This window comes from Bison bison, unplaced genomic scaffold (assembly GCF_000754665.1).
Source record: "Bison bison bison isolate TAMUID 2011002044 unplaced genomic scaffold, Bison_UMD1.0 scf7180017864298, whole genome shotgun sequence".
Taxonomy (NCBI): domain Eukaryota; kingdom Metazoa; phylum Chordata; class Mammalia; order Artiodactyla; family Bovidae; genus Bison; species Bison bison.
The window spans coordinates 2,447,997-2,463,518 of record NW_011494870.1 but is presented as its reverse complement, the minus strand read 5'-3'; the positions used below and the strand labels follow the sequence as shown (position 1 = coordinate 2,463,518).

The 15,522-nt window shown below is 42.5% G+C and overlaps 1 protein-coding gene across 6 annotated transcripts in view; it reads right to left on the bottom strand.

Annotated features, from left to right (window-relative positions):
* TLE4 (transducin-like enhancer of split 4) overlaps window positions 1-15,522 on the bottom strand; it is a 154,100-nt gene that overhangs the window by 22,187 nt on the left and 116,391 nt on the right. The gene's annotated exons all lie outside the window — the stretch shown is intronic.

The following is a 15,522-nucleotide window of genomic DNA, read 5'->3' as shown; positions in this document are numbered from 1 at the left end:
CCCTCCTCATTCCCAGGCTAAGACTTGCTTCAATGCTTCTGCTTTGTTTTCCTACCATGGCCCAATGCAATTAGGCTTTTACAACCATTTTGCCATTGAAATCATGCACACAAACACCATCTGTGAGTTACTACTTACCAATTTAATGCCAACCCCTGTATCTAGTTTTTCCCCTTTCCAGTCTATCTTCCACATTTCTGGGATTCTCAAACAAATCTCCTTCCAGAGATTCTCACCCTTCCTTAAAAAATGGCAAACAGTGTCCCACTATCCACAGGGGGGAAAAAACCCCAACTTCTGAGTATAGCTGTCTTTCAAAGCCCTTCACTCTCTGCCCCAATTCAGCCCAGGCCTGGTCTCAGAGCTCTTAGCATGTTGCTGCTCCACCTTATCCCGTGCCTCTCGTCACTGCACTGGAAGCCTTCCCCACCCCCACCCAGCTTTCAAGAATGTCCTTTCTCTCAGTATCTTCCCTTTGAAACCCTCTTTCACCATTCTTAAGAACCAGCTCTAACTTCACTGTTCGATACTCCCTCAGACACTGTCAGGCAGAATCCATCACTCTTTGTGTCCTAATGTTTTATTCACCCAGACAGTGGAGCATTCACAGTCAGTTGATACCTAGTTGTTTACAAGGTCCTACCCACTCCAGGCTGCAGATCCCCGGCGGTGGGGGCACCCAGCACAATGAGTGGCACTGAGCTGCCAAGAATTATTTTTTTATGAACAGAAATGACTGCACGACCCCTCTGCACACCTCAACTGTAATCCAAAATTCATGTGGTACATTCCTTCCCAGAGGGTCCCTTGGCTAAACAAATCCATAAGAGGTCATCCAGTAGAGTAGGATCTGAGGCATGATACGCCTTAGGTATGGCAACGTGGCGGCTCTGCCCCTTCTTCGCCTTACTCCATCATATACTTCTGCACCCCTTCATCCTACTAATGTGGTGCTTTACAAGAAGAAAAGTGAGTACATCTGTGTATGATTCACTGAGTCTTTTGATTCTGATATTCTCCACTGAACACTACTGCTACTCTGTCAAAAAGGAAAATTTGATTTTTAAACAATGACAAAATATTTTTTTTTAATTAATTCTAAATGGTAATGTTTATTTATTGGCACACATGTACAAATAGCTTTTTCTTTTTAAACTGGCTGTTTTAGGAACTGTGGGTAGCACTTTATTTGTGAATTTTACTGTAGAACAGAGTTCTACATGTTGGAGTTTCCTGGTAGAATGATAAAGTAGTTAATTACCACTAGCATTTAAAGGTTAAGCTGAACAATAGGCACTGGGGCAATCAGCAATGTTCTAATAACATAATTGCTCTAGAATCAAATTGGACTTGGCACGGACTCTCATCATGAATCTAACAATTCTACCCTTCTGCCACTGGAAGGCTATTTGGACTTTTGCTAGACATGTGAACAGGAGAAATTGAACACTGATAAAGACAAAAATCACGATTTTACAACAAAAGCTTATTTTTATTTCTCTACTGTTATTTTAAAAGCGTAGCCAGTTTAGGTATTTTCCTAACTTATTACATAAGAAACTTACCAGAGTTGCATTATTATGCTTTATAAAACTACAAACTTAGAAACATTAAACACAGATCTTTTTTCCTTACAGTTGGATCATGTAAATATACTAGCAAATTTGTTAAGAACAAAGAGTCACACTGTGAAAGCAGTGGCCAATTTGGAGAGGACAAACTATCTTAAATGTGAATGGTTAGTAAAAACTTCTAAAAAGTAAAACTAATAACCTAGAATTAAAAAACAGAAATTTAATTTTAAAAAGTAAACACATATTGGTATACTGAAAAAAAGAAGGTAATGTCTAATAAAAGCTAAAGAGGACGGAAACAAAGTGAAAATAAAAAAAAAATATATATGAATCCTATTATATGGAAATCCTAACTGCTTTGGTAATAAAAGAGAAGCTTTAAAGTCAGTTATTCCTAACATTATAAATCACAGTACCTCAAAATGAGAAAAAATTCTAGATCCTAGTCTGAAATCCAGCCTGGACTTTACTAAGGCTATTGATCAAGTCAGTTGCAAAACCACTACTCTAACTGTAGTTCTTTCAGTGCAGGAATTAGTTTGGGTCAGGGACACTCAGGGGGAATCTGTCTATGATGGTGGGGGTAGGGAGGATAGAGAAGACAGGTTTAAAGCCAGGTAAGACCCTTTACTGATGTCATAACCAAAGCCCTCTAGCAATTGAAAAGGGTGGCCCCATCCCTTCATCATGACTCTTCTGTCACCTCAAGATCAAAGATGACCAAGTATGAGAAAGAGTTCTATAAAGTATTCCTCCACCCCCAAAGAGGTGGTGGTGTTATAATCAACTAATTATAATAACAGGTAGCACAGATTTTACCAGCAAGCAAGAGTGTCTCTCTGGAGTCAGACTGCCTGGGTTAAAAATCTTCTACTTAATAGCCCTGTAGCCTCGGGGATGTTGTTCAGCCTCAGTCTATAGTCAACAACACCCCACCCACTTTCTCAACCACGGTGCTCTGAAGGATAAGTGAAAGAAGCCACATAAAGAATAAGGCACAGTCCCTGGCAAATAACTGAGCCTCCACATTATTTACTGCAGAGTTAGTGTGGATCTTCTATTTGAAGCCTCACATAATGACTATTCTAAGCATTTGGGTACAGCTTCCAAGGGAGTGCAGTGGTGAAATATCCACTTGCCAACTGTAGGAGATGAAAGAGATGTGGGTTTCATCCCTGGGTCGGGAAGATCCCCTGGAGTATGGAAATGGGAACCTGCTGCAGCATTCTTGCCTGGAAAATCACATGAGCAGAGGAGCCTGGTGGGATACAGTCCGTGGGATCACAAAGAGTCAGACAAAGTACCCAGCCACACAACAAAAAGCATTTGGGTAGCACTGTCTCTTAGCATAGATATGCAGATGGCCCATAATGATAGGGTTCCAATAGGCTGCTATTAACTAAAACACATCTCCTTTCAACAATCACAATAAGGTTTTGGTGTAATACTTCAGGCAAGACTGTAAATACCACCTCCACACTGGACTTTCTAATTTGACTTCAAATGCATTTCAAGCTAACTTCACTTTCCAGTGGCACAGGTGCAGTGCTCAGATGTCCCTGCCAACTTACAAAATCCCAACTGGCAAGAATACGCCAAAGGTCAAGCACACAAATATGATCAAGAACTCTAAAACTCATGTTATGGTTTGTTTGCTCATCAGCTGCAACTTTCAGATACCCCATCTACTTGGTACCAAAGGGTAAATCCGCTTTCAAACACATAAGGAGGATAATTACAGGGCAGAGGGAACCATGAAAATCTGGCCAGGGTGACCACAAGTCCTGGACTGTCCCCCTTTACACCTGCTGTCCAGGTCTCTTTACTCTCAAAACCAGCCCACTTAGAGGATGTATATACTGCTACTCTTAACTGTAGTCCTTTCAGCACAGGAATTAGCTTCAGTTCAGTTTAGTTCAGTCGCTCAGTCGTGTCCCACTCTTTGCGACCCCATGAATCGCAACATGCCAGGCCTCCCTGTTCATCACCAACTTCCAGAGTTTAGGTCAGGGCAATTCAGGGGAAGTTTGTTTATGGCAGTAGGGATGGGGAGGAGAGAGAAGTCAGGCCCAAGAGCCTTGCTGACTCTTTACTGATGCCATGACCAATGCCCTCAATCATCACTTCCTCTGAAGAAGACTCATGTCTCAGAAACAGATCACTGGTGACTTTCTTGACTACACAAAGGCCAGAGTACAGATGGAGATCAGCAGGGGCTCCGCCCACCCCTCCTCCCAAGCAGAGGGGCCTTCAGGAGGAGCCCTACCATCCCAGTCACACAGACTTAAGCGTGGCTCCCAGTCCTCAGAGCATTTCATGGTTGTGAAACACTTTCAACAAGTTCTGAAGCAAAGGGAATATCCTGAATAAACTTCTATACCAAACTAACCATACATCTCCCAGCACATTTCTGATTGAGGTTTTATTGTACAGCATTATGCAAAATGTTTCTTTTCCTGTTCACAGAGCTCTTTTTAACTAAAATTTTAACATTTCTTATCTCATTTATAAAGAAATAACCAGGAGAGACAGAAAAAATAATCCTCAAACAGGAAAAATTAAGTATAAAACTTTAAAATGAAATTTATTTGATCAAAACACACGTCTTACATACTGACTCATAACACATGCAAATTTATATAAACTAGCTTAAAATTTATAGCATCCTGGTAGTGAAAAGCCTGAATATGGTAGGGCTCTAAGCCAGTCACTGGTTGTCAGTTTACTGCTCATTACAGTAAGACTTTTTTTTAATAACTTGCCTGATTAAGGAAGTCATTAAAAACAATCTGTATATAACCCTTATGGAAGTTGCTTTTTTCAAATTCACATAAATCAAAATTCACCTTCAAAAATGACTAGGACTTTCGGAAGACTGCCCTCGTTAAACAAGATTTAATATAATCTCCATGTAAAGTAATGAGTCAGTTCATAATAAATGTTTCACCTTCTGTAATATTTTGTGACCAACACATTCTTTTAAAATGGTCTACTGCCGTCTTTGTCTTTCTGCCTCTCTCCTGGTAAGAAAAACTCGATTCAAGATTCTTTTGCAGATAATCAAAAGTCCATCAAATCAGAGAAATATAATAAGAAGAGAGGCAGTAACCACAATGGTCATGCTATGGGTACCCGAGTCAAACAGCTATGGGTTGGAGGCTACTTGCTGTGACCTTGGACAAGCTACTGAGCCTCTCCAGTCTTCCACTTCCAGTGGGCAAAACGAGGATAACAGGAGCTCCTCCTTGAAAGGTGGCCGTGAGGACTAGGGGAAAGTGCATGTTGTGAACCATCTGCAGCTCCATGAAGACCTATTACATCTTTGGTAACATGGAAAACACCACACAATCTTTATTTAGTTCACGTATGGACTCATTTGACAAGTTATTTACTGAAGACCCACTAAGTACAAAATACAAAGATGAATAAAATACCTTCCCTGCCCTCCAGTAGGGTTCCATGAGTTAAAAATACTTAGGATACACAGAAGTCCTACATATATTCCCCTTCACGCAGCAGAATCTATAGCAATTCAATACTTAGTCATTCATGTTTTGCTTCCAAGGTTTCAGCATATGTATTACTTGGTCAGGGAAAAAAATACCATAGTAATTTATAAGGTATCAATAAAACTGATTTTAAATTAGAACATTATCTTGAAGCCCTCTTGGGGTTTTTGGACTGTTATTTCCTCTTCCTGGAATAAAGCTGTTGGCTCCACCCCAAAAATTTCATTAAAGACAGCTACTTTAGCTGGCCAGCTAAGCTGCTGGGGCGTGATGCTTTGACACCAAAGGTACAGGTTTTATACAGGCACCTAAGCTTTCTGACAGCTACTGTCTGCATGTGGTCCAAACTGTAGGTCACATGTGGAAGCAACTGTGGAGATGAGAGGGGCCAACTACATTCCATGACCACTGATGGGGACAGTCCAAAGCACAAGATGAATATATTACCAGAGATGGCACAGGATGAACAATCTCCCAGAAACCATAATAAAAATTACCAAGTACACACAAATATTGCACAGAAGTCACAAATGTCTTTTAAACTGTCCAATCACCCCAAATCACTTCATGCCCTTCAAATTTAATGAAGAGCCTCAAGGCCTGCAAACCCTAATATTCCTATGTGTATCTGTCCTCCACCCAGAATTTGCTTCCCCTCATTTATGTAGATTCTATACATCTTATATGCAAACAGTATATAAATTAGTCACATGCAACTGCCACCTTCTTCTGAGTTTTTTTTTTCCAGTATTGTACCTATAAAATATATCCTAAATCATTCATTATCCAAATGCCTTATAATCAATGTTACTAGGTCTTACTGACAAATATGATGTGGTACATGAGTCGTCTGACTGCCCTAAAAACAAATGTGGGGGAAGTGGCTGGCAAAATTTTCCTTCCTGAATTTTCTGGGAAGGTGAATTAGCTTCAGACCCATTCCTGTACTGTGTGCCCTGTTCTTGAATCAAAATATCAACACACTTCTAACAACTGCTTGGAAAGAAGCTCAAATAGAGTAGGTGCTCAGAGGAAAAAAGTGACTCAGATTTAAGACTTGGCAAGCTATATCTCAATGGACCAGAAGCCTCATTTAAGCAACTATTAAAATTTATTGGAAAAGAAAATCTTTTCATGTTGCTATTTTTTCCCAGTAAAGTGTTTTAGTTTATTAGAAAGGCTAAACATTTTTTTCCTCCAAAGAGTGTTAACTCCACAGAGCCTTATATATTCTTATATATTATGTATGCAAATATACTCCATACAATATCAGAGGGCAATTCACAGAGAACAGAGAAGGAAACAACAGTGTACCAATTTAAAGGTAGGCTTCTAAGAGTTTTTCAAGGCTGCTAATCAGAAATGCAAAATCTAGGTCTTCTTCATACTACTTCAAAAGGGCAAAACAGTTTCAGTGATCACTTAGCCAATCTGGTTAATGTCCTTCATTAAAATATCAAAATGAACTGTATTCTAGAACAGAACTAACACAAACATAATGTTAGCCATATGCTCCTTGGAAGAAAAGCTATGACCAACCTAGACAGCATATTAAAAAGCAGACATTACTTTGCCAACAAAGGTGTGTACAGTCAAAGCTATGTAGTCATGTATGGATGTGAGAGCTAGACTATAAAGAAAGCTGAGAGCCAAAGAATTGATGCTTTTGAACTGTGGTGTTGGAGAACACTCTTGAGAGTTCCATGGACTGCAAGGAGATCCAAACAGTCCATTCTAAAGGAGATCAGCCCTGGGTGTTCTTTGGAAGGAATGATGCTAAAGCTGAAACTCCAGTACTTTGGCTACGTCATGCGAAGAGTTGACTCATCGGAAAAGACTCTGATGCTGGGAGCGACTGGGGGCAGGAGGAAAAGGAGATGACAGAGGATGAGATGGCTGGATGGCATCACCGACTAGATGGATGCGAGTCTGAGTGAACTCCGGGAGTTGGTGATGGACAGGGAGGCCTGGCGTGCTGCGATTCATGGGGTCGCAAAGAGTCAGATAAGACTGAGCAACTGAACTGAACAGATAAATGTATTTCCAATTTCCCAGGTGGCTCAGCAGTAAAGAACTAGCCTGCCAACACAGGTGACTAAGATGTCATCCCTGGGCCAGGAAGATCTCCTGGAGAAGGAAATGGCAACCTATTTCAGTATGCGTGCCTGGGAAAGCCTAAGAACAGAAAGGCCTGGCCAGCTATAGTCCATGGGAGTCACAAAGAGTCAGATATGACTTAACACGCATGTACATATACGTATTTATTTCCAGTAGCCAGAATTTTACAAAATTTAAAAGAAATCAGTAACACTAATTTTAACCAGATTAATTAAACCCAGTATATCAAAAAATATCATGTCAACTTATAATCAATATCAAACTTATTAATGAAACATTTAATTTTTTTAAGTCTTTAACATCTAATGTGCATTTTATACTTACAGCATATCTCAATTTGGACTGGCTACAGTCCTGGTGTTCAATAAAACACATGGTGTTTGGCCATTATTAGATGACACACATCTAAAATGTCTTCAAGTCACATTAGGAATTAATCCCAATTAATACAAATTTCTGATCTGGCCACTGTCTAAGTTCTCCAATCCAGTTGAAAGTCACCTTCTCAGAGTAGTAGACATTCCAAAATATTTTATCCCTCAGTGGAGGCTTCTGCCAAGAATGCCCTTCCCTAACCTCTCAGCAGCCAGTATTTTTAAACTTTTTATTCCTTGGCTTAAATATCACCTTCTCAAGAAATGGTCTTGCTGGGGACACTATCCAACAAGATCCCTCCCAGGAATCTCTATCATAGTCCCTTGTTTACTTCTTTCCTAGCATCTGTATCACAGCCATACAGTTCAGTTACTCAGTAATGTCCAACTCTTTGTGGCCCCATGGACTGTATCACACCAGGCTTAGCTTTCCATCACCAACTCCCAGAGCTTGTTCAAACTTGCCTCCATCAAGTCGGTGATGCCATCCAACCATCTCATCCTCTGTTGTCCACTTCTACTCCTGCCTTCGATCTTGCCCAGCATCAGGGTCTGTTCCAATGAGTCAGTCCTTCGCAACAGGTGGCCAAAGTATTGGAGCTTCAGCTTCAGCATCAGTCCTTCCATGAATATTGAGGACTGATTATCTTTGGGATTGACTGGTTTGATCTCCCTGCAGTCCAAGGGACTCTCAAGAGTCTTCTCCAATACCACAGTTTAAAAGCATCAGCTTTCTTCACAGTCCAACTCTCACACTCAGTTCAGATCAGTCGCTCAGTCAGATCAGCTTCAGCATTAGTTCTTCCAATGAATATTCAGGATTGATCTCCTTTAGGATGAGTTGGTTTACTCTCCTTGCTGTTGTCCAAGGGACTCTCAAGAGTCTTCTCCAACACCACAGTTCAAAAGCATCAAGTCCTTGGCACTCAGTTTTCCATACATCCATACATCACTACTGGAAAAACCACAGCTTTGACTAGAAGGACCTTAGTTGGCAAAATAATGTCTCTTGTTTTTAATACACTGGCTAGGTTGGTCATACCTTTTCTTCCAAGGAGCAAGTACACTTAATTCCATGGCTGCATTCACCACCTGCAGCAATTTTCAGTTCAGTTCAGTCGCTCAGTCATGTCCCACTCTTTGTGACCCCGTGAAATGCAGCACGCAAGGCCTCCCTGTCCATCACAAACTCCCGGAGTTCACTCAAACTCACATCCATCAAGTCCATGATGTCATCCAGCCATCTCATCCTCTGTCGTCCCCTTCTCCTCCTGCCCCCAATCCCTCCCAGCATTAGAGTCTTTTCCAATGAGTCAACTCTTCACATGAGGTGGCCAAAGTACTGGAGTTTCAGCTTTAGCATCATTCCTTCCAAAGAACACCCAGGACTGATCTCCTTTAGAATGGACTGATTGGACCTCCTTGCAGTTCAAGGGACTCTCAAGAGTCTTCTCCAACACCACACTTCAAAAGCATCAATTCTTTAGTGCTCAACTTTCTTCACAGTCCAACTCTCACATCCATACACGACTACTGGAAAAACCATAGCCTTGACTAGACGGATCTTTGTTGGCAAAGTAATGTCTCTGCTTTTGAATATGCTATCTAGGTTGGTCATAACTCTCCTTCCAAGGAGTAAGCATCTTTTAATTTCATGGCTGCAATCACTATCTGCAGTGATTTTGGAGCCCCAAAAAATAAAGTCTGACACTGTTTCCACTGTTTCCCCATCTATTTGCCATGAAGTGATGGGACCAGATGCCATGATCTTCGCACTTTTCTGAATGTTGAGCTTTAAACCAACTTTTTCACTCTCCTCTTTCACTTTCATCAAGAGGCTTTTTAGTTGCTCTTCACTTTCTGCCATAAGGGTGGTGTCATCTGCTTATCTGAGGTTATTGATATTTTTCCCGGCAATCTTGATTCCAGCTTCTGCTTCATCCAACCCGGCATTTCACATGATATACTCTGCATAGAAGTTAAATAAGCAGGGTGACAATATACAGGCTTGACGTACTCCTTTCCTGATTTGGAACAGTCTGTTGTTCCATGTCCAGTTCTAACTGTTGCTTCTTGACCTGCACATAGATTTCTCAGGAGGCAGGTCATGTGGTCTGGTATTCCCATCTCCTTAAGAATTTTCCACAGTTTGCTGTGCTCTACACAGTCAAAGGCTTTGCGGAGTCAATAAAGCAGTTCTCCTGGAACTCTATTGCTTTATTGATGATCCAACGGATGTTGGCAATTTGATCTCTGGTTCCTCTGCCTTTTCTAAGTCCAACTTGAACATCTGGAAGCTCCCGGTTCACATACTGCTGAAGCCTGGAGCATTTCAAACATTACTTTGCTAGCATGTGAGATGAGTGCAATTGTGTGGTAGTTTGAACATTCTTTGGCATTGTCTTTCTTTGGGATTGGAATGAAAACTGACCTTTTCCAGTCCTGTGACCACTGCTGAGTTTTCCAAATTTGCTGGCATATTGACTGCAGCACTTTCACAGCATCATCCTTCAGGATTTGGCATAGTGTAACTGATACCTCCACTAGCTTTGTTCGTAGTGATGCTTCCTAAGGCCCGCTTGACTTTGCATTCAAGGATGTCAGGCTCTAGGTGAGTGATCACACCATCATGATTATCTGGGTTGTGAAGATCTTTTTTGTATAGTTCTTCTGTGTATTTTCATCACCTCTTCTTAATATCTTCTGCTTCTATTAGGTCCATACCATTTCTGTCCTTTACTGTGCCCATCTTTGCATGAAATGTTCCCTTGGTATGTCTTTCTTTCTTAAAGAGATCTCTAGTCTTTCCCATTCTATTTTTTTCCTGTATTTCTTTGCATTGATCACTGAGAAAAGGCTTTCTTATCTCTCCTTGCTATTCTTTGGAACTCTGCATTCAAATGGGTATGTCTTTCCTTTTCTCCTTTGCCTTTTGCTTCTCTTCTTTTCTCAGCTATTTGTAAGGCCTCCTCAGACAACCATTTTGCCTTTTTGCATTTCTTTTTCTTTGGGATGGTCTTGGTCACTGCCTTCTGTACAATGTTATGAACTTCCATCCATACTTCATCAGGCATTGTGTCTATCAGATCTAATCCCTCGAATCTATTTGTCACTTCCACTGTTTAAAAGTCTGGGATTTGTTTTAGGTCATACCTGAATGGTCTAGTGGTTTTCCCTACTTTCTTCAATTTTAGTCTCAATTTGGCAATAAGGAGTTCATGATCTGACCAACAGTCAGCTTCTGGTCTTGTTTTTGCTGACTGTATAGAGCTTCTCCATCTTTGGCTGCAAAGAATATAAACAATCTGATTTCGGTGTTGACGATCTGGTGATGTCCTGTGTAGAGTCTTCTGTTATGTTGTTGGAAGAGGATGTTTGCTATGACCAGTGCGTTCTCTTAGCCTCACAGCCATTATTTTGATTATTTGCTTGACTACAAATCCCATGGAGACAGGCATCTTGCACTTGGTTTGTTGCCTCAATTAAAGGCTGATGAACAAACAGATGAATGCAAAACTTGATCTCTTCATGAATCAATAACTCATGCATGCATCTTGTTTTCATATTATTTTTATTATCTTGAGAGTAGAAATTATACATTCTTAAAGGGTTTGTGTTCGTGGTCTCTATTTATTCTCAGCACTCAATATAATGACTGTCATGGTCAGAATAACAGCTGGGGGTAGCGGTGGTTGGTTCAAGTGCACACAGTAGGCACATCCAAAGGAGGCAAGTAGCCTTCGGATGTGGTAATTCGGAAAATGATGTAGGTGTTAGGGGAACCAATGACTGAAACTTCCTGGCCTTGTCAGGCACGACAGCAACCACTTGCATGAGTTATTGTACAACAGGAGGTCCTGGTAAGGAACACAGAACTAACCAGTTACCACCACCCCGAAGAATTTGGGAAAGGTTCAAAGAGGAAATGCCAGTCCACTCAGTTCACTTCAGTCACTCATTCGTGTCCGACTCTTTGCGACGCCATGAACTGCAGCACGCAAGGCCTCCCTGTCCATCACAAACTCCCGGAGTTCACTCAAACTCACATCCATCAAGTCCATGATGTCATCCAGCCATCTCATCCTCTGTCGGCCCCTTCTCCTCCTGCCCACAATCCCTCCCAGCATCAGAGTCTTTGCCAATGAGTCAACTCTTCGCATGAGGTGGCCAAAGTACTGGAGTTTCAGCTTTACCATCATTCCTTCCAAAGAACACCCAGGGCTGATCTCCTTTAGAATGGACTGGTTGGATCTCCTTGCAGTCCAAGGGACTCTCAAGAGTCTTCTCCAACACCACAGTTCAACACTATCAATTCTTCGGCACTCAGCTTTCTTCACAGTCCAACTCTCATATCTATACAGAAGCACTGGAAAAACAATAGCCTTGACTAGACGGACCTTTGTTGGCAAAGTAATGTCTCTGCTTTTCAATATGCTATCTAGCTTGGTCATCCTACCAATCTTCAAGAATCCGTCTCACAGGAATCCACTTTGGCTGAGCAATGCCTGTGCCACCAGGAAGGACCCTGAGTCAGAGTGGTTGATTAGAGACAACCCAGAAACTAACCCCATCACGTGAGGCTTCGCACTAAGAGGCAGAGCAGTTCTTCTGGGTTACTTTACCCTCTTGCTCTCCGCCCAGGCACCGGTTTCCCATATAGTCTCTTGCTTTGTCAGCATGTGTGTCCCCTCAGATAATTCATTTCCAAGTGTTACAAAAAAGCCCACTCTCAGGACCTGGAACGGGTCCCCTCTTTCTGCAACACAGTGACAGGACTATTCTCAGGACAATGCTAAAAAGACAGGAAGAGAAAATATAAAACTTGACCTGCTCATATGGTCAAAAGTGGTGCCTTTTCCCTGTTGCTCCCTGACCAGTCAAGGGCAGAGGCCCCCTCCTTCAAGGTTAGCATGAGGTTTGACCTCTGGGTGAGCAAGCAAGAAGTATTTGTTGTTGCATAAATGTAACAAGGCTACCAGTTTTTCTTATTCTATAAGAGATAAATCTTCACCATAAGGGAGACATTTTTCAACTGGTTCCCCTCTTCCTGTCTCTCATCATGAACTCATCAGGTGTCTGCAGCCAGGGAGAAACAAATCTTACTCAAGTCTGACCGCTGAAAAGGCAGGATCTAAATGAACCCTGCCTGACAGACCCACCAGGTGAAGAATGCAGGCATCAGCAGTTCTTTCTGTGGCCACTCATTTAGAGAACAGTGATCCCTGGGGATCCCCTTGAAATGTTTATTTCCTAAGGAGGTTGTGGTCGAGAAAAAAAACTCCTCAGTACTGCCATTTTTGTTGTTGTTTTCTTAAGAATACCCACACAGGTGATGAAAGAAAAGGCCAAATATAGGGCAGATATCATACTTGTTTTATATCCGTTGATTTTTAAGTCAAAGATGACTACCTAGAGTTTTATGTAAATTTTTAGTGTGTAAAGCAACATAAAACATTAATATCAATCAGTTTAAGACACTGACTTCAGTATACTGAGGAATAAAAACTAATGAGACACAGATACTCAGAGACACAATTTTAAATCAGTGCAAAGACATGATTTCAAACAGCAGCTTTTATTTGACAACCAGGTCTGAAGATGCAAGGGTTGACCAAATATGCAAAACACTAGAAGAAGCAGCATGAACAAAGCTAAAAATTCTATAGGCTAACCAGGAACCAGCATTCCACTAACGCGATGAGGTGCTGAAAGGGGAGTCAGGCCCCAGTGTAATCCCATCCTGTACCCCATCTCGAATGATCAGAGGTCAGAGAGCTAAATTATAAGGGAACTACAGCAGAGGTCTCAGAGCCCTGTCTCTTGTCATCCCTGACAGCTGAGAGGGCTCGACTGTGGCTCTGGCTGACCTTTTCTCCCTCCAGTTCCTTCTTCTCCCAGCCACCCCCTAGCCCTGCCCTGACCGGGGTATCTCTGTCAATACTGTCTTCCCTGTAGCACTACAGGCTAAAGAGGTTGTTGACCCTTATTCTAACATGTCCTTTTAGGTTAATTACTTTTGTATACTCAGTGTACCCGGTGACATTTAATCACTACAGCGTTACTTGGGTAAACAGAACTGAATGGAACCAAGTGCAATTTGGCATTGAGCTAAATGGTGCAGTAATAGCAGCATGCTGAAGACCGGAAGGACATACTTTTCCTCATCACCCTGAGAAATGAGGAGAACGCAATTCTACCTATCACTATTGTATTAAAAGGAAGAATTGCATCTCAGTAGTATGCTTTTGCTGCTGCTGCTGCTAAGTCGCTTCAGTCGTGTCTGACTCTGTGCAACCCCATAGATGGCAGCACACCAGGCTCCCCCATCCCTGGGATTCTCCAGGCAAGAACACTGGAGTGGGTTGCCATTTCCTTCTCCAATGCATGAAAGTGAAAATTGAAAGTGAAGTCGCTCAGTCATGTCTGACTCTTCGCGACCCCATGGACTGCAGCCTACCAGGCTCCTCCGTCCATGGGATTTTCCAGGCAAGAGTACTGGAGTGGGTTGCCATGCTTTTGCTACTTAATACTAAATACGACTTTGTAATGTAAGAATGGCCCAGAAAAAGTTTTTGCTGAATGAATGAAGATAAAATTAACTCGAAGTGTAGTATGACTTATGTGGTATGAATGTCTCCCCCATCCGCCTCTCTTCACATGTGCCCACACACACAAGCCCACAAAGGCCATCTCAGGATAGCCCTCTGCTAGCAGCCAGCAGTCTATCGTCTTGCTACTCTTTGGGCTACAGGCGTCCAGGGCACAGAAACCCAGATGCAGATGATCCCACCACTGAGTGTGTACAGAGCACCTCCAGGAGCAGGGGATCACTCAAAGGTCACGGAACACACTGTGGAGCCACTGAGAAAGTCTGCTCACACACACAGCCATGGACTTCCTTCTGGGGGAATGGAGGAGAGTGTACAGAGCCAGCCAGACCACTGGAGGCAGAAGTACTTCCATGGTGGACGGAAAACAAGGTTTTACTCCTCTATCGGAAGGATAACAAAAGACTTCACAAGCAGAGCCTATAGAGTTGTGACTCTGCCGCAATCCTACAACTTGAGATGAATGGCTGCTTCTGTGTTGGCTGTTCTAGACACTGAGGGAATAAGGCACAGTCTTGGAGCGCTTCGGAGTCTGGAGGGAAGAGTGGAAGATGAAATCATCACAGGCTGCAGAGTGAGAGCGCTCTGGTGTCAAGTCTCAGCTCCACCACACACTAGCAGTTTGATTCCAGTACTTTCACCACCACCCCTCCCCTCACCTCAATTTTCAAGCCTGTAAAATGGAGATAAGGATATCTTTCCCACAGGATTGTACTGGAGATTAGATGAGCTAACTAGAAGAAGTGGCAGCTGCAGACTGTCCTTTCTTTCATGCTTGCTTCTGGAATCTGCCCCAGAAGGCAAAGGCCAAGCCTTTGTCAGCAGCCCAATCTGGGCAAGTCTCCTCTTGCCTGCCTTTGAAAGAGTTCAAAGAGAGTTATGGGCAGTTTCTCAAGCCTCAGATTCTGGGGAAAAGCCACCCTATCTGTCCAAATTTGAACATTTCCGACAGCCTATTCTCCAGTTTGGGCATCTACTTGCCCCCTTGGCTTGCTGCTCTCTTGAGAATTTCTTCTCTTTCCCCTGATTTGCAGAATTCACGCCAAACACACCTTCCAACCTGACCTGGAGTTAGGGTTAACAGGGTGAAGACCAGACTTGCAATCCCAACTTAAGTGGAACTTCACAAATGACTCCACAGTGAGTGAGCTGTCAGGACTAATGGGGTGGTAAGAAACAGCACGGACACCACCCACCCTCCCATTAATAAAAGAATACCACCAGCTACTACTGACTCGAGTACCGACCAGGTGGCAGGCACTCTGCTGGGCCCCACAGCAGTGACTTGAACACAACAGAGAGGGAGGCTGAGGACCCTATCCTCAGCACTCCCAGTAAA